The sequence below is a fragment of the Stegodyphus dumicola genome, chromosome 4 (genome assembly GCF_044657685.1).
Source record: "Stegodyphus dumicola isolate Sdum_Otavi_A_Nest chromosome 4, ASM4465768v1".
NCBI classification, from domain to species: domain Eukaryota; kingdom Metazoa; phylum Arthropoda; class Arachnida; order Araneae; family Eresidae; genus Stegodyphus; species Stegodyphus dumicola.
The window spans coordinates 125,635,242-125,662,288 of NC_140771.1; the positions used below are offsets into that span (position 1 = coordinate 125,635,242).

At 34.2% G+C, this 27,047-nt stretch overlaps 1 long non-coding RNA gene across 2 annotated transcripts in view; it reads left to right on the forward strand.

The window, feature by feature from the left end:
* The first annotated feature begins 330 nt into the window (after positions 1-330).
* The window catches only part of LOC146997670 (uncharacterized), a 50,245-nt gene continuing 23,528 nt past the window's right edge, over positions 331-27,047 (forward strand). Inside the window, exon 1 of one of the 2 annotated variants that reach the window (XR_015040761.1) lies at positions 331-520. This is a non-coding gene — a long non-coding RNA (uncharacterized LOC146997670). The remainder of the gene's footprint in view (positions 521-27,047) is intronic. The other variant, XR_015040762.1, reaches the window with a different exon arrangement.

The following is a 27,047-nucleotide window of genomic DNA, read 5'->3' on the forward strand; positions in this document are numbered from 1 at the left end:
TTAATTTTTAGACTGCACTTTGCTTTAAAATATCTAAAATAAAGTAAATGGAATCTCATAATTGAAAAATAAAAATTAACGTAAGTTTATTTAAATTGTTAACTGCAAATTTCAATGGAAAATTTTTAAGAAGATTTTTAATCGAATACTTTTAACAAGCTTCATAAGATGGCAACTAAACATTTACCATATGTACAGGTTTCGTGTTATCAAAAAAGGTCTTCAACACAGGTGTGGCGCAAACCACGGAAGAACCGTTAGCGGGAACTCAACACCGCAGGTATATACACACAAGCTTTCCTTTCCTTTTAAGGTATTTCCGATTTTTCTAAAAACTCCCAATGTTTGTTTGCAAGTTTTGAAAGGAAGTAGATTTCTATGCTTCTCAAGTCGCGGGTAATGTAGTTGCATCGGCAGTCGCGTACGGCATCCATTCATATTTCAGCCGAAGGTCTGATTTGCATAAGAAGCATAATTCAAAACCAAATTTAGGGAAGAACATCCAAAGATGAGATTTTTTGTAAGTAGCTTCTAAATTCCTCTAAGCTTCTGTTCTATATAATTTCGTAAAATTTAAAAATTTAGCACATTGCTAATATTGGATTTACTCATACGACACAAACACATTTGTTCTGAAAGCGTTATTTTATATCCATTAAGATTTATAAGTATTTAACTACATTAAGAGCATTTAAGTCCTTAAAATATTTAACTATTCTATTCTTAACTAAAATACCCTGAAAAAAAAACTCCTTCGAACCCTTTGGTGTTTGTATTTTTTTTCGGGTGTGTGGGGGGGGGTCTTAATTTGTGAACGCGGGTCATAGCAAAATAATTTAAATAAGTGTACAGCCACATTTTAACTTAATTAAGTCTTTTCTGCATTATAAAAGAGCAGATTTTCAAGTTGCATTCAATCTGTGATGAAATAGTTCTAGAACAATTTTCCGTTACCATTTGGCTTAACGTATATTGTAATTTTAGGCACAGCATCTAACTTCTGAGAGAATAATTGTAGAGATATTATGCTAATCGTCACTGATTAGCTCAACGTTTTCCTGATGTTATACTGAATCCGCATGCCAAAAGCATATAGAATTTTTTAATCTTGTGATTTTCATGTTTTTTAATCTTTTAAATATATTTTATTTTTTTGAAATTTTAATGGCAAATTGTTCAGGATGTTCGATTGCAATTGGAAGTTTTAATTGGAATTGTGTTTGACTCTACGTATAGCGCTTGATCTGTTTTGTTCGTTGTCGTGTATTAATTTCGTAAAATAATAAACTTTTGCCTAATTTACTGTTATTTCTTCCTTTCTGTATTATAACGTAAGCGTAAGATAAATTTTGGCTAGAATTTCCAACATATCTTGTGTCGCATTGTCACAGAATATTAATAGATAAAAAATTCTATCATTTGTTCATTCTTAAGTTAAGTTAAATATCTTCAGTTACAGTTTTGCATGGAACCGTAAATTATAATGTATCAATTTAAATTCTAACTGTCAATCAATCAGCTAACAAAAAATTTCGCATCTTTCTTAAAGTTAGAAAATGCAAACTTCCTTTGAGTATCTTCCAGGCTTAAAAGCAACATACAGACATTTTTATAATTATTTAAATTTCAGGTTGATGTACGTTTTAAAATAAAGTTATGTAAGAGTAATTCACAACTGATTAATCCTATGTGGATAGGAAAGAGTTTCGCTTATGGGAAGTTCCAACTTGGGTTCAACTCCAGGCGAACGGGCTTTCGACATGATGGACGTTTTCGTGGTTTTCCCATGTGTAACATATATACAAGCTAGTTTCCTTTAGATGGTTCTCAACGAAGGCATACCTCTCCTTAGGCAGATAGCTTAGAGTGCTCTGCCACAATCAGCTAAACCGAAACTTAATAGGATTGTAACTGCGGACCTTGAGACATGCAAACGATTATACAAATGTTAGCTAATTTTATCACTATGTATAATTTATAGGAAACTCACCGTTTGGAAATCATAAACAATTATTGTTTCCTTACAGAATAATTACTCCATATAGTAATGTAATCAATTTCCTTCATGCCATAGTAAATGCTGAATGCTTCTAAAAACTGTAGTTTTGTTTAAAAGAGTGTTCTTGTTTTTAAGAAACGAAATATAAAATCAATTATGGTGTTCTAGTAAGACTCCGATTGTTGAATGAACTGAAAATTTTTAATTAAAATGACGAACCAACGTATCTGTCTTCTGTCCAACGTTCATTTCTTGTTTTCAATCTCTAGCGATCTGTCTCGAATAATGTTTTTGATCTGTTAATTTTGATGTTAACTCGCCCAACACACCGAGGGAGATAAAATTTTTTTTATTCTCCAATTACTTCTCTCAGATTGCTTTCGATTACTCTCGTTATAGAAACTATTATTTGAGGTAAATGCAAACATTGATTAGCTGGAAGTATCCCCATCACAAAAATTTTTGGCTTCGCCTTTCTTAATCATACTAACCAAGATGGTGAGGTCACTGCTAACGCTGAAAATAACATTTTACCTGTTTTCTAAAATAAAGGTTTAAAACATAGGATTCTGTTTTAAATTCATTTACAAACTTTCAGAACATCAAAGAATGCATAAATGAATTATTTTGATATTTTCACGTATTTTTAAATACTGAGTTAGTATTTTTATGCGATAATACTTTGTATTAACTTTGTGAATAGATATGCCAGAACAGAACAGCAGTTATCCAAAACACTTTATAATTCAAAGCAGTAACAAATTTTACTGGTCAAGATATCTGAAACAAATCTATCATCGGGAGAATTTTATCAATTTATTTCTCATATATAAATAATATAACGAATTTAAATAAGTGTGGTAACACTTAAACCTCTGCAAACATGAATATTAATCAGCTAACTAAGTCCACGACACGCATATTTTTCCCCTCCACCTTTCCTAATATATTTTGTTCTGTTATATGCAAAGCCTAAATTTGGATCTCTATCTGAAGCTAGGAAGAAAGCTAGTGAAAGAGGTTCCCTAATAAGGGGCGATTAGAATACATCAGTAACATGTACATTTATTGTATCGGTTTCTAATTTTTACAGCCAATTTCGTCAATAATTCATCGAGAAAGTTCGAGAAACTGCAGTACGTAATCGTACACATTCGTTACTTTCTGGGTATTACAGTAAAAATAAAGTAACTTCGGCAACGAAACAACATGAAAACAGCAACAAACAACATACGATAGCAAGCCGAATGAAAGTACGAGTTAAAATTGTCTGTTCCTTGGACAATTTTATATCCTATTCATTCAGACACGTATCTATTTGGAAACCTAATCTACACTGTAGGACAAAATATATTTTATTTAAAAACCAGGTAAACAAAGTTTTAAGAAAGGATTGTATATAATAATAACTTTCTCAGATGGAAGATCTACACTGCAGCTCTTTAGAAGTCGACTCCTTTTATGAATATTTTCTTTAAATTTTATGAAACATGTTCTTATTCTTGTTTTAAAAAAATAACTAAAGGAGGGATAAAATGAAAAAAATAAATAACGCAAAATAAATGTTTCATATATAATTAAGAAATAAAAAAATATATTGCATCATATACGGTCAACGAAAAACGCAACTATTATTGGCTCACAAACATTTGGCTTTGGAGACATCATTAGCCACACTCGTCTTCTTTCATCACGCATACGTTGCACTACCATAATGAATCAATTCACGTCTTAAATGAATTCAGGTCTACCAGATATGCATGGCAACCATCGGCAAAAAATTAGGTATTAAAACTTCTTTTTCAGGCTTTTAATTGAGATATTTTCCCTCTGTAATTCTTATAAGGAATCCCATTCATCACATAAAAAATATAACATATCAAAAATAAAAAGTCATGCGCATCAGGTATTACTTTAATACTGAAATCATCTAAATATAAATGATGCATTGTTTGCCCAAATAATAAATTAATTAATTACTTTATTTTGTACTGCCTGAAAATGTCGTAAAATGAATTAGCTAAGATGTAACGCCGAATTCGTATTTATACAAGTCGTTTCTCTGTACTTAGTAAATACCTAATATAATAAGGTTAAGGTTTTAATATTTATAATAGTGAAATACAAGGATATATATACACTATTTCGCTAATATGTCCTGATACAACAATCTGATGAGGATTTATTAAGCTTTTTTTTAAGCGCAATAGAAGCTGTATGAGATGCTTTATGAAGTTCTCCTAACGAAAGGAGTTTCATCGTCATCGCTTTAACATATAAATATATTATCATATTGTACATACTAGCTTCGTACTTCAATATCTGCTTATGGCAAAATTACTTTTATTTTCAGCGCATAATTTAATTTTCGTGCGAGAAACCCATCCATTTTACTCGTATGACACTGACAGAAGAAAGCAAAAAAAATGTCTGCAATATCTGTAGAATATCCACATAAAAGAGTTATGAGGACAGTTTTGATAAAGATACATGTACATTTCTCTATTTGATGATTTCCTGTGAAAAGGGATTTATACTACAGATTCTGAATACATAGTAGTAATGATAGCAAGAATTTAATTGTCCTAGAAAGAGTGAAAAATACTATTCTAAGATACTGTACTGTTTCTTTAAGATCGAATAATCGAAATTCATGAAATCTTTGTAAAGTCTGTGTCATGTATCTGGCAGCGGTGAGCCAAATCAGCTGCCTGGCAGAGCCCAGTAAGTGAGAGAGACGACAGTTGCATGTTAGCCTCAGAGGAGGCAGGTGGTAGATTAACTGTGCTGTAGGAGCGAGGTAGTGCTCCGAGGTTACCATTATTCTTTGAATGTTAATTTTTTTTTACCTTTATTCTTTGAACGTTAATTTTTAATAAATGTTTGTTTCGTTTTCCTTATGGTGCCTTATTCATCCGTAAGGTCATCACATCACGCTCTCTTACGAGAACCAGAGCGAACGAAGCCGACTGGATTTTGAGAAAAGGTGAGAAATTTTTGTTGTAACTTTAAGGAAAATTTCTTCTAAATATGTTTAAAGGAGTAGTTAAAAGTGATTTGATTTCGGTGTTGAAGGAACTAGGCGAAGAAGCCGATTCTAGTATAAAAGTTGTAGAATTAAAAGATAAGCTTTTAAGTTCTAAAGAATATTTGAAAGATAAAGATTTTGTTATTGAATTTCTTAATACTACGGTTGAAGAAAGGAAAAAAGTCAGAAGAAATTGCGTTTAATGCAAATCGAAAGTAGCAACGAATCTAGTAATAACGTAGAAAATACACTTTCATTAGATAAGCTTTTGAAAGCTGTACAGGCATTATCGATTTCTGTACCTAAAAAGGGTGAAGCATGGAACTTATTTTTTGATTCCATAGAAAGGGCTTTTAAGCAAAAGAACGTACCAAATGAGTTTAAGTCTGAAATTTTACTTAAACTGATAGGTGATAAATCTTCTAATATTATATATATTAAAGATGAGGATTTGAAAGATTATGAAAAAATTAAATCTTTAATTCTTAAGGAATATGAACCATCACCAATTATATGTTTAGAAAATTTTCGCCAAGCTCAAAGGTTGACGGGGGAAACTCATTTGCAGTTCGCCTCTCGTTTAAGATCATGTTGGATTCATTATTGTAAAAGTAGAAACGTCAATGATTTTGAGTCTTTAATTAATTTCTGATAAACGTTTTCAAACATTGGATAGTGATTTAGCGTGCCATGTTGCAGTTCGACAAAGTGAAAGTTGGCTACGTCCAGAAGAACTAGCGAAGGAATGAGACACTTACTTCATCGCAAAAGGTAAATCTTTTGATGACATAAGAGGTGAAAAACGCGCTAATTTTCGTGATTCATGCAACAAAAACTCTAAATATATTCCACCAGCGCTAAGAAAAGGTTTAGTGGTAAATGAAAAGAAACATTCGTTTAAACCGCGAGAATGTTATGTGTGTAGTAGCAGTTTACATTTGGCTAAGGATTGCCCGAACAGGCGAAATAAATTTGAGAGGTCCAATAAACAGAACGATAATATCCCGGTCAAACCGAAAGTTAACACTTCAACTAAACCGAAGGACAATGCGGTTGTTACAAATGTAAATTCTAAACATTTACAAAAACGCGAGTGTTCCGACGGAAAACTTAATTTTTATTCCTTGGAAAAGATTACTATTTACATTGCAGGGAAGCAAGTAGAAGCTATAAAAGATTCAGGTACGGAAATACCAATTTTGAACACTACATTAATTCCTGATTTAAAAATAGAAAGTAAGGGTAAAATCATTTTAAGTTCCGCATTTGGCGACGTCATAGAGGCAACGTTAGCAACTATTCCCATTTATTACAAAAAATTATATTCGAGCGTAGAAGCTCTTTTCGCGTTGACAGATAAGCTAAATGTTCAATGTTTAATTACCCCAGATGTATGGGATCGCATATTTGAAGACGAGAATGAATCAACAGTCTTCCCTGAAACGAAACCGGAAACTCATGAACAAAAACAACGTGAGGTTGGCGCCGTTGAACTGCCAAATGTAAATCTTTTTTATAGTTCAGTTGCGAATCAGAATGATGAAAGACTAAACAGTTATTGGGAATCGAATAAATTTAAGGTCGATCAGAGAAACTGCCAAACGTTAATAAATTCTTTTAAGGACGCAGAAGTAGGGAAGAATAATTTCTTTTTACAGGACGAATTATTATTTCATAAAGAAAAAATTTGTGGGGAAAACATACAACAGTTAGTTTTGCCCGAGAATTATCGAAATAAAGTCCTTCAATTAGCTCATGATTCCATATTCGGAAATCATTTAGGTATGAGGAAAACTAAAGAAAGAATTAAGCTTTCATTTTATTGGCCGAACATATCCAAACATGTAGAAAATTATTGTAGAACATGCGAAAGATGTCAATTAAAAAGTCCGGAAAGACAATCGGATAAAATTCCGATTACTCCTATTGTTCGCGCGCCATATTCCTTTCATACAGTAAACATAGATATTATTGGTGAAATTTCACCTCCTTCAGGAAGGAAACATAAATATTGTTTGTGTTTGATAGATAATCATTCAAAATGGCCAGAAGTCATACCTTTAAAAAGTCTTTCTGCTAAAGCTACTTGTGAGGCTCTTTTAGATATTTTTATGAGAACTGGCATTCCAGAAATAATTTGTAGTGATCAAGGCACTAATTTTACCTCACAATTAACTCAAGAATTCGAAAAAAGGTTAGGAACTCATCCTCGTTTTTCGACACCTGGTTACCCAGCATCAAACGGCTCAGTGGAAAAATGGAATCGGGTATTTAAACAAATGTTACATCATGTAATTCGCACAGATCCTGTTAATTGGGACAAGCACATACCTTATTTATTTTTTGCGTATCGTGAAGTTCCAAATTGCACTACCGGTGTATCTTCATTTATGCTTATGTACGGTCGTGAAGCTAGAGGTCCCTTAGCTGTGTTAAAATCATCATGGTCCGGTGAAATACCATTACCTCTTAATCTGAGAAATTCAGCAGTTGATTATCTACAAGAATTAAAGATAAATTTAGAGAAAGCATCTGAGCTCGCTTCTTTATCTGCCTCGGAAAAACAAGAAGCTTATGCATATTATTTTAACCGTCGCAAAAGTTTGAAAGAATTTAAAAATGGTGATCTAGTATATTATACCAGACTCTAGCAACAAGCTATATGCTAGGTGGACAGGTCCAGGTGAAATTGTTGAAAGAGTAAATCCTCATTCTTACAAAGTTAAATTACCCGATGGGAGTGTGAGGCATGTTCATGTGAACAAAATAAGAAAATTTTATGTTCGAGCACAAACTGTGGGAGTGTTATTTGAAGATGATTCTGAGTTTGGGGAAATTCATACCACTCCAAATAAAGGAGATTGTGCAGTAACTAGAAGGAACATCGAGGTGGATATTAGACATTTAGAGGATAGCAAACAAAAGGAATTACACGAGCTCTTACTCAAGCACATCGCGTTATTTTCTGGTGAGATCCAAATAGCCAGCGTTGGTGAACATAGAATTCGGTTGTTACCTGGAGCTGAAAGAAAAAAGCCATATATCTATAAGATCCCAGAATCTTTGAAACCTGAAGTAGGTAAACAGATCGAGGAATTAGAGAGCTTGGGTCTTATTGAGCCAAGTGAAGCTGAAATAGCATACTCAGTCGTATGTGTTGCCAAGAAAGACGGAAGTATGCGTTTATGTATTGATTTCAGGTTGTTGAATCAAGTAACCAAGCCTGTTGATTTTCCAATGGAGAATGTGACTGATCTAATCAATAAAATTGGACACGCGAATGTTATCACCTGTTTAGATGTCTTGAAAGGTTACTGGGAAATACCTTTAGAAGAAGAAAGTCGTGATTTAACATCATTCAAGACACATCGTTCCCAGTATCGTTGGAAAGTGATGCCTTTTGGATTAAAAAATGCAGCTTCTACTTTTCAGCGAGTGATGAATGATGCCTTAAGAAAACATAGTGATTTTTGCAAAGCATATATTGATGATATTGCTATCTTTTCACCAGATTGGAATTCGCATCTCAAACATTTAGATGCTGTGCTAACTATATTAAGTGATCTCAGGTTTACGGTGAACGTGAAGAAATGTGTTTTTGCACGTTCGGAGATAAAGTATTTAGGACATATAATAGGAGCTGGACGACATCAACCTGATCCTGAAAAATTACAAGCCATTGAATTTATAAAAAGTCCTAAAACAAAGACTGCTCTAAAGAGTGCATTAGGCTTATTCAACTATTATCGTGATTACATAAAGAATTATGCAGAAATAGCTCGCCCATTGACGGAGCTTAAAAAAAGAAAATTCCTGAGATAATTCCATGGACTGATATTGAGGAATCAGCATTTCAAGAACTGAAACGTCGACTGTGTGAAGCACCAAAACTGTACACTCCAGAACCAGAAAAACCTTACACCATACAGTGTGATGCCAGTTCATATGGTGTTGGTGCTTGCTTGTCACAACGAGACAGCAAAGGCAGTTTGCATCCTATCAGCTTTGCCAGTCAAAAACTTTCGAAAACTCAGCAGAACTGGTCAACTATTGAACGCGAGGCTTATGCCGTTGTGTGGTCATTAAAAAAGTTCGAGTGTTGGGTGTTTGGATCGAATATCGAGCTGATCACAGACCATAATCCATTATTATATTTGTATAAGTCGGCACCGCATTCAGCCAAATTACAGAGGTGGGCAATGGCACTTCAGCGCTATAATATTCATATTTCTCATTGCCCTGGTGCACAATTAAAAAATGCAGATGGTCTTTCAAGACTAGTGGGTGAATGAAATAGGTGTGAACTAAGTATGAACTAATATGTTTTAAAACTTTGCATTAGTTACTTTCTTTTGTTCCGGAATTGTACGAGAGCTACTTTCCATCTGTTTTGAAAATCAAATTACTGGTTTCCATTTAATATTGCATTATAATAGTGTGTTTTGAAATAGTATTGCATATTTGTTTTATTACAGAACTCCGGTATTGTATCAAGCCATCTGTTCATCTGTTGTGAGATGAATGTTTATTGCACTTATTTTAAAGTACGTTATTATGTCATGTATACATGTTCATATATTTTGAATTAATTTGGTATGTGGAGTACACAATTTAAGTTTGTGTTTGTTGGTTCAGTTTTCAGAGTCTGCTTCGCTTTGGCGTAGCACAATCTTACCGGGGGGTGTCATGTATCTGGCAGCGGTGAGCCAATCAGCTGCCTGGCAGAGCCCAGTAAGTGAGAGAGACGACAGTTGCATGTTAGCCTCAAAGGAGGCAGGTGGTAGATTAACTATGCTGTAGGAGCGAGGTAGTGCTCCGAGGTTACCATTATTCTTTGAATGTTCATTTTTTTTACCTTTATTCTTTGAACGTTAATTTTTAATAAATGTTTGTTTCGTTTTCCTTATGGTGCCTTATTCATCCGTAAGGTCATTACAGTCTGCATTATGTTAGTTACACTAAAAGCAATCAAAACAATCACAAATGAATATTTTTAACACATACAACATTATCAGCATAAAACAAGACACGACATAGTATGATCAATTTCATTGAACTGGCAGGGGCGGCAAGTACATGTTATGCTATTCCTTGGAGTATTTTCTATTGACGTGTTTATTAGCGTATGAGTTATTTCATTACAGATTTCACATCCGACAATGTCCCACAGCTATAAGTGTGGAAAAGTATGATCAGGATTTGATGCCAGTCATGGTAACTTGCTTAGTGGTTGTAAGGTTTATCCTAAGTTTTTAACAGTTAATGTTTAGTTTAAGCCCCTTTCCTGTCGCTTCTTAGTTTCAGCTTGCAATTTCCGGCCAGAACGTATTTTTAGAATCGCGGTTAAATGCAAATGAATGAATAACACGTATTTAAAGCTAAAGTTCTACTGACTTCGTTAGAGTGTCAGAGATTCTGTGCAGCGCGCGTTCGCCTTTTAGGATACTCTCTCTCTAAGTTATTTTTACGATCGGCCGCACTTTAGGCTCTTGATAGTTTCGCCGTTATTTAGCGTTAAAGGCGAACTCTAGCAGAATCTTGGTAGCTTTGGCTATATCTTTTTAGTTTAGTTAAGTTTTATTTCTTAGTATTCCTGAGTTCAAGCCCAAGTGGAGGCTTTGTTGCAAACTCAAGAAGAAGTCGACTGTTAAATTTATTTTGAATAATAAAGGGTACTTAACCCTTCTTGAGTTCTGCTCCCCATCTACTGAACTAAGCGATTATTCGCTTACCAATTCTTAAGGTTCCTCATTTTTAGTTGTAACTTAAACGCTGGAATCTTACAAGGTCTTCAACTCAGATTCATTTGACAGAAAGAAACATTCTGTAGCATGTAGTGCGTACTGAAGTCGATATTAGTTCCAAAAACGAAACGAAATTCCAAAAAGTCTTTTAATTATTAGGTTTCAACAGCCCTTGAAAGAATCTCCAATATGACCATATATACATTCAAATTTTAAAAGCACAAATAATACAACGTTAGTGATTTACAGAACTGTATATCTGAAATATAGCCTCAATGAAGAAACGAATATTTTAAAAACGATCCGAGTCGTTGTTTAATGTTCGCAGAATGTTGACAGCTCAGTAGGCCTACATTGTTTGCCCTGCGACTTTATTAAGTTATAATTTTATAAGAATGTAACTCTCTTATCTTGCACTTGACATAGTACACAGATAATTTTAAAAGTCATAATTGCTGACTACGTCATAAAATGAACGGCTGAATAATGCAAACAATCTCAATTGGATATGTACAAAGAGAAGTGAGATGGAACACTTGAATTTTACTATTGGTAGCACAAACCTAGTTTCGCCCAGATTTTGATGAAAAGCATTCGAGAAGCAGAAATAGGATAGCTCACCTGTTTCTTCCTTTTTGCAAACCACACGAGAGAACTTTCCGCTAATCGTTTATTCTGAGTGTCCCCATGCCACACAGCAGTTATACAATTACAAACATCATTGCAGCAGACGTGAATTACACAGCATTTCCTCCATTAGAGATTCTTGTAGATTGAAAAACATGTGATCGTTTTGAGAGTGAACTAATAGGAACACTTTCACAAAATACTTACTTCACAGAGGCCCAATGAAGTTAGATTATTTGAATATGGCTAAGTCACGAAGGCTATTTCATTGAAAGCAGGAATTTTGTACATTTAATTTCGATGTAAACTGGCAAAGAATTACTTTAGACACGAGGAAAACTATGAAAGCCAAAAATACAGCCAGTTCATTCGCCACTGTTTGAAACCAAACAAAATCGAATTACTGGCATTCAGTAGTCCTAACCAGTCTGGAATTGGTGGGGCTTTCATTCCTGGATATCATCTATTTAAATCATGCTCATAAGGCTTGCTTTACTCCTAAGTAATGCAATATTCTCAGCCGCTTTAAAAATCTACACAGGAGATTATAGTGCGCACAGGGATGCGCAGTTACCCGTTCCTGTATGCAATTACCTATCCAAAAGAGCAACAGCTTCCAGTCCAGTCCAACACTGGATACACAGTTACCGCACGTATCCAGTTCAACACTGGGATACCCAGCTACTTATCCAGAAGGTCAACAGCTCCAGGATTAAATAGCTACCAATAACTTGACGCTGCAGAACACCATGGGAGCAACACGATCGTATGCCACACATAATAGCAGAGGCTGGCCAGATCTTACCATCTCCACATAGCATGCCATCAACTTTTTTAAATCTGGGCAGTGGATGAATAAAAGAATATCTCTGATCTCAATTACATTAGATTTACGATAAATCCTGCAGCTTCCGCAACCGTAGTCAAACGCTAAAATTTCCCAGGTGGGAAAATTAACATCTTCAGCAATCACACTCGCCAAAATCTTTCCACGATCAGGCCAGATCTAAGAAAACATAACGAGTGAAGTCCTAGGCGAATTTACAACGCAATTGTTAAATACATTACATAGCAACGGTTCAGTACATTATGCAATACTTATGGGGTAATACTAAAGTAAGGAAATTATAAAGTATTAATTGGTGGACCAAAGATCTCCACGTGCAGCAAAATAGGTACAGAGCACTACGCCATAGATTGAAAACGGGGAGACCACTAAATATGTAAACTACTATTTTAGAATCATTCAGAAAGTAAGGCACAATATGCAAAAGAATGATCATTAGATACAAATCTGATGAGATTTCTTCGTTAAAAATACAGACACGTATGGTATTTCGCACAAGATTGCTACCAACAAGGTCCAACTACTTACAAGATTCCATCTTCAAGAATCCACGCTAACAAATAATACAGTAAATGACATGGCAGAAAAGCTCATAATATCTTGAATTCACCCTTTCCAGCTACCTGTCCTCCGCAAGACACAAACAATATAACAGTAACTGCTGTAAACATGAAATGGTGTTAGATACATAAATTAACAAGAATTGATTAATTAAAAAAAGAATTAACAAAAATTCTCTTGAGAAGAAATACAGCATATCTTCAACAGTCTTCCTTTAAAGAAAGCACTTGGCCCAGATGGTATACATTACGCAATAGTCCAATTATAAGAATTTTTCAGCATTTTTCTAAATTTTCATCAACAGGCTTCTGGATAAGTAGCTGGGTATCCCAGTGTTGAACTGGATACGTGCGGTAACTGTGTATCCAGTGTTGGACTGGACTGGAAGCTGTTGCTCTTTTGGATAGGTAATTGCGTACAGGAACGGGTAACTGCGCATCCCTGTGCGCACTATAATCTCCTGTGTAGATTTTTAAAGCGGCTGAGAATATTGCATTACTTAGGAGTAAAGCAAGCCTTATGAGCATGATTTAAATAGATGATATCCAGGAATGAAAGCCCCACCAATTCCAGACTGGTTAGGACTACTGAATGCCAGTAATTCGATTTTGTTTGGTTTCAAACAGTGGCGAATGAACTGGCTGTATTTTTGGCTTTCATAGTTTTCCTCGTGTCTAAAGTATTTCTTTGCCAGTTTATAGAATACCGGCCTATTCCCTTCTGATTTCAAAGTCAGGCAAGTCATATTCTTTCTTAAATACAACAAAGATCTTAATATCTCATATTTCTACCGTCCAAAATGCCTGCTTTTAGTGTCAGGGAAAAGTATAGACAAACTTGTAGTCTGAAGCACCACCTACACAAAGGCAATATAATCAGCGAACACCAACAGTGCTTTAGAAAAGGCAAACCTACCACGCATGCACTCATGATTATGAAAAACTACACCCTGGGTAACATGCACAACTACACAGCCATTCTCAGCCTCGATCTTTAGCGTGCGTTCAATATCTTGTTATGGCCAGCTATTAAACATGTACTGAAACAAGAAAGATGCCCCGAAAACATACATCAAGTCTTCACCAGTAACCTCTTGAACATTGTCGCGCATTAAAATGCCATCATACAAACAGACACAAGGTTGCATGCAAGGATCATGTGTTTGTCCATTCTTATAAAATCTGACCTTCGCTAGCAAATTATCTACTACCTGGCCTGAGTTACACACATTTAATTGCTTGCGCAGGTGATGTCCCCTTCATAGTCTGGAGAAATTCCAGAAACGAACTGAAGATACGTGGAACACAGACCTCTTAGCAGTTCTGGGAACTCTGCAGTGCCTTGAAATTGATCATCACAAGACAAATCCAAAGCTTTCAAAATTAAAAAGAAAGTGAGGGAAGAGCAACATTAATTCAGGAATCACCGTCAAGAACACTAGGCCTGAGCATTGCGTGGGATCGAAAATTGACATAGATTACCACATTAAGTAATTCATGCAATGTATTAGCCAAACAACGCAAAACTCCGACAGTTTCAAGGAAACAATTGAGAACTAAATTCGTACATTCAAATGATCCTTTACTCAACTGTCATAGAAAGGAAGTTACATATATTGCTCCAGACTTTGTCCAACCGATGCAGGAGAAGAAAAGTTTAATATACTGGCAGGTCTCAAACCATTGCATATTCGTGTTGAGTAAGAAGTATTAATTATAATTCTTATTATCATACTATTCATCTAGCATTTAGGCCCACCAGCTGCTGAACGTTAAAGACGCTGAACACTGGTCTGAGGTTCGAATCCCCAGAACGGACATGGGCGTTTTCGTAGTTTTCCCCATGTGTAACGTGTATACGAAGCCAGTTTACCTTAGAAAGTCCTCCCCAAAGGCATCCCTCCCTTTAGTCAGGTAGCTCTCGTGTGCTTTGCTATAACTGAATAATCCAATCCAATCCAACCATCCAGCATTTAAAGGACAAAGTGTAAACATAACACCTGCACCATCATAATAATATTATGACCGAACAACAACAGTAAATTCTCTCCAGCAACAACTCTCCGACTATAAACACAAATGGCTGATATATGGCAGACAACTTTGTAGCGCACTATTTCTTCAGCATAGAAAAGAAATTTTACATCTATAGAAGCAGCGACTAAACAATAATAAAACCGGTTTTAGACAGAAGTAGTAAATATTTCCAATGCTATTCAGTACATCACTCAGCGAAATCTACAGTGCATACCATACACACAGACAGCATGTAGGTACTTATGTTCCTACTCAAACATCACCACACATCCCTTATAATTACGCAAATATGGATACTCTTTGGGAGGCATCAGCATCATAACGCTCACGCTCTATTGGGTGAAAGCACTCGCTGGGATGAGTGAAAACGGAACTGCTGAGAGATTAGCCAATCAAGCATTATTAGGAAAATTCATCATCCCCAACCAGCACTTTCGCTACGCTCATACTTGAAAAAATAACTGAAACGCAAGGCAGAAATCTAATGGTAAACAAAATGGCATGAATTTGAAGAAGAGCGCAGCACATGCTAGTACATCACACAAGCGGACGGCTAACGCAGCATTGCTTCCCCGCAGTTAACAAGATTTGTTACAGAACATAACCTCTTTCTGGAATACTTTAATAGACAGTGCGTCAGGAACACCGACCTTTGCATTTGTGGAGAAACTGGTACATCAGATCTTACCATCTTACCACGTATCTTACCATCTGCTCAATTAACAGAGAACATTAACTTAAAATCCCCAGTAACAATTCACAAACCTTCCTCAAGTTTACGCTAAAACAACGTTATTTGGTGGCAAGGATTGCCCAAGTTATCGACAAACATGCAAAAACGGAACCCACTTATACCACGTTACTATTTTTATATATATACTAGAAAGTCTGGCGGTCATAAGAAATGACCGCTGTTCTAGATATTATAAATTGTAATTAAAATTATTTGTGCAAAGGTGTCTGCTAATTTAAACTTAATTACCCAGGGCATACAGCGAGGACGACCATTTGCTTGCTGGCCCACGGGGTTTTCTCCCTTCTAATTGCTTAATTGCTTAAAGTAGAGTGCAGTGAAGGAAACCACATACATTTCTTAAGAGCCCACCGCTAGCTCAATCAATCAAGGTGATTTAAATAATGAAATATTAAATGTTCACATGTCAAAGAAATGTTCACATGTCAAATATCTCTTTGTACACAACATTTCTTTTGTAGATCTTTCCATCATTTTTAAGCTCGCCTTGCAGAGGACCATCCATTATTTCTAAATTTACATCCGTTCTTTCACGAACTCTTGAACAGGCTACATAAAGTTTACCGTGTCCAAATGCAGGCTCAGATAAGAATATGCCAACACGCTTAAGCGTTTGGCCCTGAGACTTATGGATGGTCATAGCAAAGGCAAGTTTTAAATGAAATTGTCTATGTCTCAATTGAAACGGCAACCATGTGCCGTGGCAACTTCAGCCCATTGGCTAGTACAGTTACGCAAGCAACCAATAAACTATCAGAGATAAACACACACACACACACACACACATATATATATATATGATGTACCAGCTTTTGTCCAGAATAAAAGATTGGTGAAGAATCATAAAATGTAGTCATAGCTTAAATTATTAGACGATAAGTTTAAGAAACAGGACCCATTTATTATTATTCAGGATAAATAGCAGTTACAAAATCAGATATCAGGAGTAAATAAAAAAAATTACTAATAACTTTTTGTATGAAGTTTACTGCATCGTGACATTTAAGAAAAGCCCCGATATTCTTTTGCGAGTTCTTTTATAGCCTCTGGAAAGGCGGAGCTTCCAAGAAATGAAGTAAGCCTCGTCAGCCAATCCAGTTTGCTTTAAATACTTCCAGAACATTCTATAACTGTACGTGTAGAAAAGGCGGGAAAAACAACTTGACTACGGGGCTGTGGATTTAATCCCACGTACTTTCAAATAAAAGAACGTCGCCATTAAAAATGAAAAGAACATACAGTTAGAATTTTAAGTGTATGCTTGACTATGGAATTTTATTATTACATATATATATATATATATGGGGTGAAGTAACATCATCTCCTCCAAAACGGCTGGCTCCCGGGCTTAGCGAAGCACACCGTTCGAATCCGCAGGTCCTATGCAAGCCATTTTGACCATTCGCGTCTTCGTGGGACTTTATTTAGCCGAAATATTAATTAAAAACTAATTTTCCCCTACGTTTTCCCTCTATTTTCCGCTTTCTTTCTTGTTTTTTTCCTATTAGAGGTATTTGGCTACTGGCCAAATTCTTTGTTCTCGAATATCTAAGGAACGGCGCCGAGTAGAAATTCGAGACGTGTATCCTCGGATTCCAAAAAATTCTCCGAATTCATCGATACCGTTCCCATCTTCGTACGACTTTAATCGGCCGAGATATTAATTAAAAACTGCGAAAACGTTAATTTCCGCGCTCATTTTTCCGAGTGGCAGCAATAAACTATCGGCGACTCACACTTTAGCCGCTTATATAAAAAATATATAGATTATTTTTTTCACTAATAGGAACAGTGCCTAGAGTAAGAATTTAATATTATCTCAGTTTTTTTTTTTCTAAAAGTTTAACTCTCTGCATTTGGATGTCGGTCATTATACATTTGCAAATTTTTGTAAAAGCTGTAAAGTTTTTGTCTTTGTAAAGGTTATATGTAATGTGCACTATTGTAAGAATATGTTCTGCTATAAAGTAGTTTGAGTATCTCAAATAATAATGTAATAATTATGTAAATTATGTAATTATATCCAGTGCTACAACAGCTACAATACCTTACAATGTATTTGCTGTATCTCATAATGCCACAAAGACAAAACCACCTAACCTAAGTGATGGAGTTTTCGACTTCCATTAACTGTCCTTCAGGGGCATCGAATCATACTTCAGTGGACGACCACTTATACTTCAAATTCGCTGAAGACTGATAGTTTGGTTCGGAATTCAAGTTCTGGTAAATGGGCTGGATTCATGGGCGTTTGCGTGGTTTTCAATATGTATCATGCTGAAATGTTTTCCTTAGAAAGCTCCACAGTTTTCCTTAGAAAGGTTTCCTTCCATAGTTTTCCTTAGAATGCTCTTTATGAAGGCATCCCTTCCCTTAGGCAGATAGCAATTTTTTTTCCTGTAATAAAAATACAACATTCTTAAAAGCAATTTTAAGCACTCTCTTGTAAAATGTGAAATAATTAGTAGGCTTGGAAGTATGTCCTTTTTGCGGTATTTTATGTGCTTTCGTTCTACCTACGAAATTCATCTGGTAATATTTACAAGCATTTTATACGTACGCTTTGCTCTGAAATTTGTGCTATATATTTGCTTCCTACAAACAAAATTATCTGTTACACACAACTGCTCTGCTCAACATAATATTTTTAAATTATAATTATAATACATTGCAATTAAAGTAGTTTTAAAAAACCAAAGACTTCAACAAATGTTTAGTTAAATATTAATTCTAAAATATAAAATAAAAAGAAATAAAAATATATTACTGAGAATAATATGTTATTATTAATTTAGCTGAATAAGAGCAGATTATAAAAACTTCATCGTTATTACATACGCTGATGTATTATTATAAAGGCTAACCTATTGCTGTGTACGCAGCATGTTGCAAAGTATACCCTGTTACAATGTATGTTTATTTAAAAGTTATGAACGTATTAACTTGTTTTATTAATTAAAAGTTATGAACGTATTAACTTGTTTTATTTCACTAACTCCAGATTTTGTTCATTCCAGCTCTTTCTTATTAAAGTAAGCATAGAAATAAAAAATTCACGAAGTCAACTATAGCTTCGTATTTTTTTTTTAATATTTTTTAGTTGAAATTCGATATTTAATTAATTTGTTTTCTCTAAGAATTAATTTTTAGTCAGCTTTCCACTGTTTTTAACTCTCATATTATATATCAAGAAGTGAGTTGCTACTCACCTTTTATAGTTTCTACTAGGAGAACGCTAATTTAATAAAGCATTCTTAAAAGCTTTTCAGCGTTAACATTTTATTGGTTAATGCAATATTCTGTTTTGCAACCCATAACACCATTAACAATGAATACAAATTTTATTTAGAAAATAGCTTAAGAAATGGCTGAAGCAGCGTTACGATTCTCTTGAGAATATAAACACGAGACAGCAATATATTTAAGTCAAAAGTAATGACACAAATAGCTGAAAGGAAAACAAAAATTAAGACCCGAACGATGCTTTGCAAAAGAAAACACACAGTCTTATTTCATTTTGATGTTAGGACTGTGATTTTTCGAAACTGTAAGGCAGACACAATTTACCGACAGAAACAATTCTAGTTAATGCATTGTTATTATTATTATTATCAATCTGTACAAAATACTATATTCTTAGTTTTTCTTTTAATAATTAAAAGAAATGTTCTTTCTCTGCTGAGCAAAATAGAGTACTTAAAGATAATATATTTATGTTAATATTGTGGTAACTTTAATGTAACTTAATAACATTTTATTACGTTTTGCTAATTTTAACTGAATACGAGAATTTTCTGTTTAATTCAACCTTCTGTGTGATGACTTTGTGACTTGCAATTGAATGTTCAGAATTGTTCTATGTTCATCTATTTTTACCAATAATTTTTCTGATTAAGGAAATATTTGACTCCTTCTAATGGTTTATGCTTAGTTTCAGGTTTGTTGACATTATATTCATAGCTGAGTAACATTAGAAATAATTTTCGTTGAATTTGTATAATTTTTATCCTATACCTTCAGCTGGCACGTTAGTGTCTTTGCTTATCATAATCCTAAATTTACCAATTTAAGATAGCTTACGTATAATTTCATCCTTTCTTATGTGTATGGGCTTCAATTTAAAATTATGCAGCATATTATAAGACAGATTTATCTCTAGCATATTTTGTTTGCAATTATAATCCAATTTCACTATCATTCTATAACCAAGTAGAGGATAATCATTTTTTTAGAATGGCGAACTTGAAGTTTTCGAAGCAGAAAAAAATTCTGCTTAGTTCAGTTGATAACGAACTAAACACCTGGTCTTTACCAACGCTTAACAGGTATTGTCTCAAATTCATTATTAACTAGACATATTTAAATTTTAAATAATAATAACCAAAATATTTTCATATTTCATATTAACATATATAAATAAAAATTATAAATTTTGAAGCATATTTACATGAAAGATAAATTAAAAAAAAACTAAAAATAAAATACAAATGCATTAAGAATAAATTTCTTAAAATTTACAGTTCTTGGTGGTCATAAAGTTCAATCAAACATTCATAAAATTAATGACAAATAATTATAGTCAAGAGATTACAAAGAGATTTGATGACTTTTTTGCAAAGAGTTGTTGATCCCTATTATATTGTATGTTATGCTTTTATTGCCTTCGGAGAACTTTCATTTTTTTAAAAATTTTTTTAGCCTATATTTCAATTTTATATGAGCTATTTATTACTTATGTAGTATGATTTCTTCGAAATGGATATGTCCGTAGTTAAAGTTATCAAACATAAAGCTCTGAAGAACAGCATCTGTTATTGAAAATGATAACCAAGTGTACCATAACTACGACGAATTTTCCGGGTCAGGTTCATCAAAATAACCGTTCACGTGAGACTGACCAAGGTAGTAATAGATGAAATATGACTCCTAGGTATAGTGAGAAGGTGCAAAATATCATGCAGGAGACTCCTTCGCGAATATGGTGGACAAGCTTCTCTCTCGTCAGAAACATACCTAAAACGTATGACTATCGAAATGTACACCTCTTTTCAGTCAAGACCATTTTTCTTCATGCGATTAGCATTTGCATGCATATACACAAATTTTTCATTATTTGATTTTTTAATAACCTATCGGGATAACATTTGGTTCCATAAATTTTAAAAAGTGATTCGGATGTAAAAGTTATACGGACAAAACGCGAATTTCGAGACTAATATCACCTCTGACGTTAATTATATGTCTATCAAATCTTGATTTTTAATAGATTTTTGCAACATATTTCCTGAAGAAGTACAAATACGCTGTCATCCATTTAGGAACATTTATTTGCTGAAAAGCAGAAATATTGCTCGAATGCAATACAAAGTATTTAAAGATTGTATTTTTATTATTACCTTCTATAGCTGAAATAGTATTTTCATCACATTACAGAAGTAAATGTGATGATAATGACTTGTTTAAATTCATAGCATTGTACATTCATTTTCCATTCGTTTCCTGTATTTAAAAAACTTCCGATTGGTTTTCTGCACGTTAGTCGCATGTTAATGCAAACCCAAATATTTAATCAACTTCCTCAATTGCCTTACTTGCAAGCTTGAACTCATATCCCGAGAACATATCTCTGCAAACGACAAATTACTGATTTCCCATTTCAAACTTTTGTAATCTGATATTTTCGCTTGACTTGCGCAAATTAACGGATTTTAATAACCTCTTCATGCATTCAAAACCAGTTTTATTTCACCAGAGACCATTTCTTTGTGCAAATGTGAATGTTTCTAAGTCAGTAAACAATAACTTATCGCACGTAATGTGTTTCGTCTGCCATAACTATAATAGCCGTAATAACATTCCATTTGTTCCAGATGTTGTTATATAAACATTACGTTATTCTGACATTCAGTCGAGATACTTTCTACCTTCTGCAAATTACTCTTCGAATTATTCCATGAGATTTCTTGAAGCAGAAAATAACAGCTGTAAGCTAATAATTGATTTCAGATATAGCTAATTACCTTCGACAATTGCAAAGATTTTCATGACTGGTTTGCGATAAGCAACAGGACTACGCTTTGTTTTAATGCCTTTTGCAATATATTGAGTAAGTTTTCCAAGAAACTGTGTCTTTCCCTTTCACAAATTCGATGATATTTTCTACATTAGGGAATATTTTGCCACATCTTAGAACAATCTTATGCAAAATTTCTTTCAATTTGCTACGAAAGAAATAATAAATGCTTTGGTCACTAAATGCTTTGGAGGCAAACCTTTTTATTGGTTTAAACCTCTTATTTGTTTACGAAATAATGTAAAGAAAGAGCAAAAATCTCTTCCTTTACAGTAATTGACGACGCAATAATATTATAATTGTTTCTCCTGTTACTTGTCATTGCTTGTGAACAGGTCATTTTATATGTAGAATTTTATGTTCGGGAAATATTAATTCTTAAAATAAGGCTATTCGTAAATGTTCAAATTAAATTTGATTCAGGCGTTAAACTGAAGTTTATAAATAAAAATCTGAGTACAGTTCCTTTTTATTTCTAGTATAAATATATTTAATACTTCAAATATTTTATTACTTCTTGGATCTTGAATGGTAAACTCTTCGACATGTTAAACAATAATCTGGAATTTTTAAATGACATTTCATTTACGGTGAAATTTACCTGTCTTTCATTACTCCAGGGTGCACTTGAATATCGTTAGTTTAGCTGGGCCAGTTTTTCGAATTCGTGGGGAAATTCTTCGGTATTTATTGTGTTTGATTAATCCCAACCTATCGTATATCTTATGATATAATATTTTAGATTATTTCTTGATTTTTTTCATGTTCTTTGAGAAACCAGGTTTCGTTACATAGGTTTAGAAAAGAAAAGGTTTAATGCCTATAATATATATACAGAGTGTATCAGTACAGCAATGGCAAACTTTCAAGAGAGACAGAGTACACCTAGACGATTGGAAATCACATAGCAATGTATGGTTGTAAACGCTTTCTTGGCGCGGTAGTGACGACACAAAAAGCAAATAAGGAAGGAAACAAACAGTGAGACAAAACATGTGTTATTATGTTTACAAATAAGAACAAAAACAAACATTGATCGTCATTAAAGAAGGTGTTCGAAATTACAACCCGGATCGTGATGCAGACCTCAAATCTTCACATGGAAGATCTGCATCACGAATGGAAGATGCATGACGCGCGTTTCCTGCATCACGGTCCGGGTCGTAATTTCGAACACATCCTTTGATGATGACCATTGTCTCTCTATGTTGTTTTTCCTTTGGTTTTGTTGTACTCCGAATAATAAAGATGTTTTCTCTTCCTCTATGTGTCCTTTCTTTCTTGACTTTTGTGTCGTCACGACCGCGCCAGGAAAGCGTTTCCGACCATGCATTGCTACGAGATTTCCTATTGTCTAGGTGTACTCTATCTCTGCTCAAAATTCTTCAACGCTGTACACATACAACTCTGGATATATAGGATGACAGCTGTTGTGGCAGCTGTTGATACATACCGTATTTGGCGGCATATAAGACGCACATTTTTTCCTAAATTTGGTCTCAAAAATGTTACCTGCGTCTTATACGTGAAGGACACAGGTTAACTTTCAATACTGAATGTAATTTTTTTCAAGGATAAAGGTTTAGATACAAATAACGTTTTCTACATCTGCCATAATTATTTTGCGCATGCGTGAAATATCTGTCGGCAAAAAGCGCCAAAGCTCGAAGCTGATGTCGAAGTTCGAAGAGGTTCGACGGTCACATTACGTCTATGGAGCCTTTCCTTCTTTACCTAGACTTTCTTTGACTCAGCCGACACTCGTGTCGGTATCGATGCTAATCTTTATAAACGTGTAGGTATCGGTGCTTAAAAAACTATTTGTTTAAAAAAATACCCTTGAAAATATGACTACAGGAAACAAGAGATTAAGCTATACAATTCAGTATAAACTAGGAGTATTAAACTACGCCAAAGTGCATGGAAACAGAGCAGCAGCAAGGCATTTCGGTCCAGCACATATCGAAAAAAATGATACGTACTTGGCGACTGCAGGAAGATCAACTGAAGATTGCTAAAAAAAAAAAAAAAAACATAACCTTCGACGCCCATCTCCATCTTGGCCTGAACTTGAAAATGCCGTAAAAATGTGGGTGATAGATAAGAGGAAATCTGGGATAAGTGTTTCAACCAAAATGATAATCAATGAGGCCAAATGTTTTGCAAAAAAACATGGGAATCAGAACTTTTTAGGGTCTGAAGGCTGGTGCTACAGGTTCATGAAAAGGCAAGGCTTATCAATGCGCACAAAAACAAGTATTGCACAGAAAATGCCAGCCGATTATGAAGAAAAAATACTAGCATTTCATAGGTTTGTTATAAATGTGCTCAAGAAAACTTCTTTTGAACTGAATCAAATAGGAAATATGGATGAAATTCCACTCAAATTTGATGTACCATCCAACAAGACTGTGAGTATTAAAAGGTCTAAATCAATAACCATAAAAACCACAGGTCATGAAAAAATCCGATATACGGTAGTTCTAACATGTTGTGCTGATGGCAAAAAACTACCGCTGTTTTTCATATTCAAAAGAAAAAGTCATCCGAAAGAAAACCTTCCAACGGGTGTAATTGTTCATGTTCATCCGAAAGGCTGGATGGACGAAGCTGGAATGAAACTGTGGTTACAGAACGTATGGGGGAGGCGACCTGGTGGGCTCTTAAGAAAAGCCTCTTTTGGTTTTGGATCAGTTTAGCGATCATAGAACTGAAACCATAAAGAATAAAGCGAGAGAATTAAAAACTCAGGTAGCTGTAATTCCTGGTGGACTGACTAGCCAACTGGAGCCTTTAGATGTATCGGTGAATAAGCATTTAAAGAAAAAGTGCGAGAACGATGGAACAAGTGGATAGGAGAGCCACATAACGCCTCAGACCCTCAGGTAGAATGAAGCGGCCCTCTATTTCACAAGTGTGCGAGTGAGTAAAAAGATCTTGGGAGGACGTAAAGGCTGAAGTAATTGTTAAGTCCTTTAAGAAGTGCTGAATCAGTAATGATCTTGACGGAACAGAAGACGACGCATTATTCCAAAAAGGTGATACTAGTGATAACGGAAACTGTAGTGATGACGATATTCTCGTTTTCTCTGATGATGATAGTGAAAAGGATTTTTATGGTTTTGAAAGTGATTAAAGTCTAATTTCATGACAGGCAACGTTTTTCTTGAATCTATGTTTTTTGTTGTTTCTGCTTTATTTTGTATCATGCTTGATTGCTTGCCGTTCATTCATTTATTCATTATTGAAATTTACGTGTCATGTTCAAAATAGCTTGTCGTTTGTTAATAAAAATACGTTTGGTAATTGCATTTCATGATTATTTATTTGGCTTTTACGAAACGTGAGAACTAAAAGAAACCACATTTTAAGTTATTGTGTTACCGCGTTGTCGCGCGGACTATTGAAACTTTTTTTCCTTGTGTGTGGCCTTCTAAATAAGGGTGCGTCTTATATGCCGTCAAATACGGTAGGATACAACTGTTGTGTACCTTGTTATTAAATTCTACGATAAAACCAAAGACAAAAAACGTAAAATTCAATATTTGAGCCGATATGTATTCAATATTAATGTTTCGATATGTATTGAAAAAAATAACATACCAAAAACGATAAAAATGTAATTGAATAAATCTGTAAAAAAACGCATTGCTCCATGCTTCATCATTCGTGTTTAATTCCAGTATAATAAGATGCTTTTATGCACTGAAAAAAGCATCTAAAATAATGTTAGTAATTTCCCGCAAATAAACTGAAAATATTCGTAATAAAAAATTATATTTTCCTTATAAGGTAATTGTTTAGTATTTTTTGTTACCAAACGAATTACTAGTGTGTCTTTGCAACAATAGATGACGTTGCTGTCTGATGATTCAATTCTGGTTGCTATGGTAACGAACTTTCAACTCATAACTTATGTGATTTGTATTCTATTCTTTTTTTAATTAATTAATTTAAAATAAACAAGTGATATTACAGTCCGCTTACCTTTTTTTTTGTGAACTTATTCATAACAATCCTGGTCCGTAGCGACCGCAGAGAAGAGTTAGCGAGCTTTAGATATGATGTGATTTATTCAAATATTAGCAAGTTAAATCACTTTCGATTTGTGGATTAATAATCAGCTTAGTGTACTTTCGATTCGATTTGTGGATTATGCGTGTGGCATCTGTGGTGAAATCAGTTTCGATTTGTGGAATATTCCCGTGGCATGGTGTAGCGTAGAAACCTCAACATTGGGGTGAGTACGTTCCAATATTTCATCTTCTTTTGCTAGAGTTGTTAGTATAATATTTATTGTTATTCATAATGGCTGATTTGAAACCAGTTTTAACTAAAAAGAAGGTTCTAAAAAGCAATATAACAACGTTTAAAGGCAAGGTAAATTCGAATTTAGAACAAGCAGAAATTTTAGAGGTAAAGTTGTTCGAAACGAAACTAAATGCTTTTAACAGTGAGCTTCGTTCTATTTATGAGGAAATATTTTTGTTGTGTCCTGAAAAAGATTGTGATACATTAATTACGGAACAACAAACAATACAAGAAACTTTAGATGAATTATGGATAACTATAAATAAAAAGTTACAGAAACTTTCCAGTGACTCTGTTATCGAAACAAGTAGTGTAGCAAAAGTAAATTCGTCTGACGTTCGATTATCAAAATTAGAACTTTCTACCTTTACAGGGGAAAATATAGATGAGTGGATTAGTTTCAATGATCTTTTTAAGCCTAGTGTAGATAACAATCCGAATATTTCTAAATGTCAGAAGTTTCAATATTTAAAGGCTCCTTGTAAAAAAAAAAGGCTCTGTCTATTATTGACTCAATTCCTATTTCTGATTCTAATTATGATATAGCGTTGCAACTTTTACAGGAACGTTATTCTAATAAAAGAGAATTAACTAATGCAGTAATTCGTAAAATGTTTAATTTGCCAAATGTTTCTGATTCCGCTCAAGCTATTTTACATTGTGTTGATGTAGTGAATGAATGTGTACGCTCTTTGAGAACTCTTGAGCTAGAAGTTTCTGATCTTTCTGATGTTCGTTTTCTTTATCTAATTACTGAGAAATTAGATAAAAACATAAAATTTTGGTGGGAAAGAACTTTGAAAAAAGATGAATTAGGTACTTTAGATAATTTACTCGAGTTTCTAAAAGACCACGCTAGAATCCTTCAGAATAGTAGAAACCAATCTAAAGATTTTAGGAAATTTTCTAATTCCAAATTAACTTCTTTAGTGTCGAGTAAAAACAGTTGTATAATATGCAAGGAAGATCATTCTCTTCACAAATGTGGTAAGTTTTTAAACTTAAGTGTCCAAAAAAGAATCGAATTTGTTAAGAAACACAAACTTTGTTTCAATTGTTTATCTTCT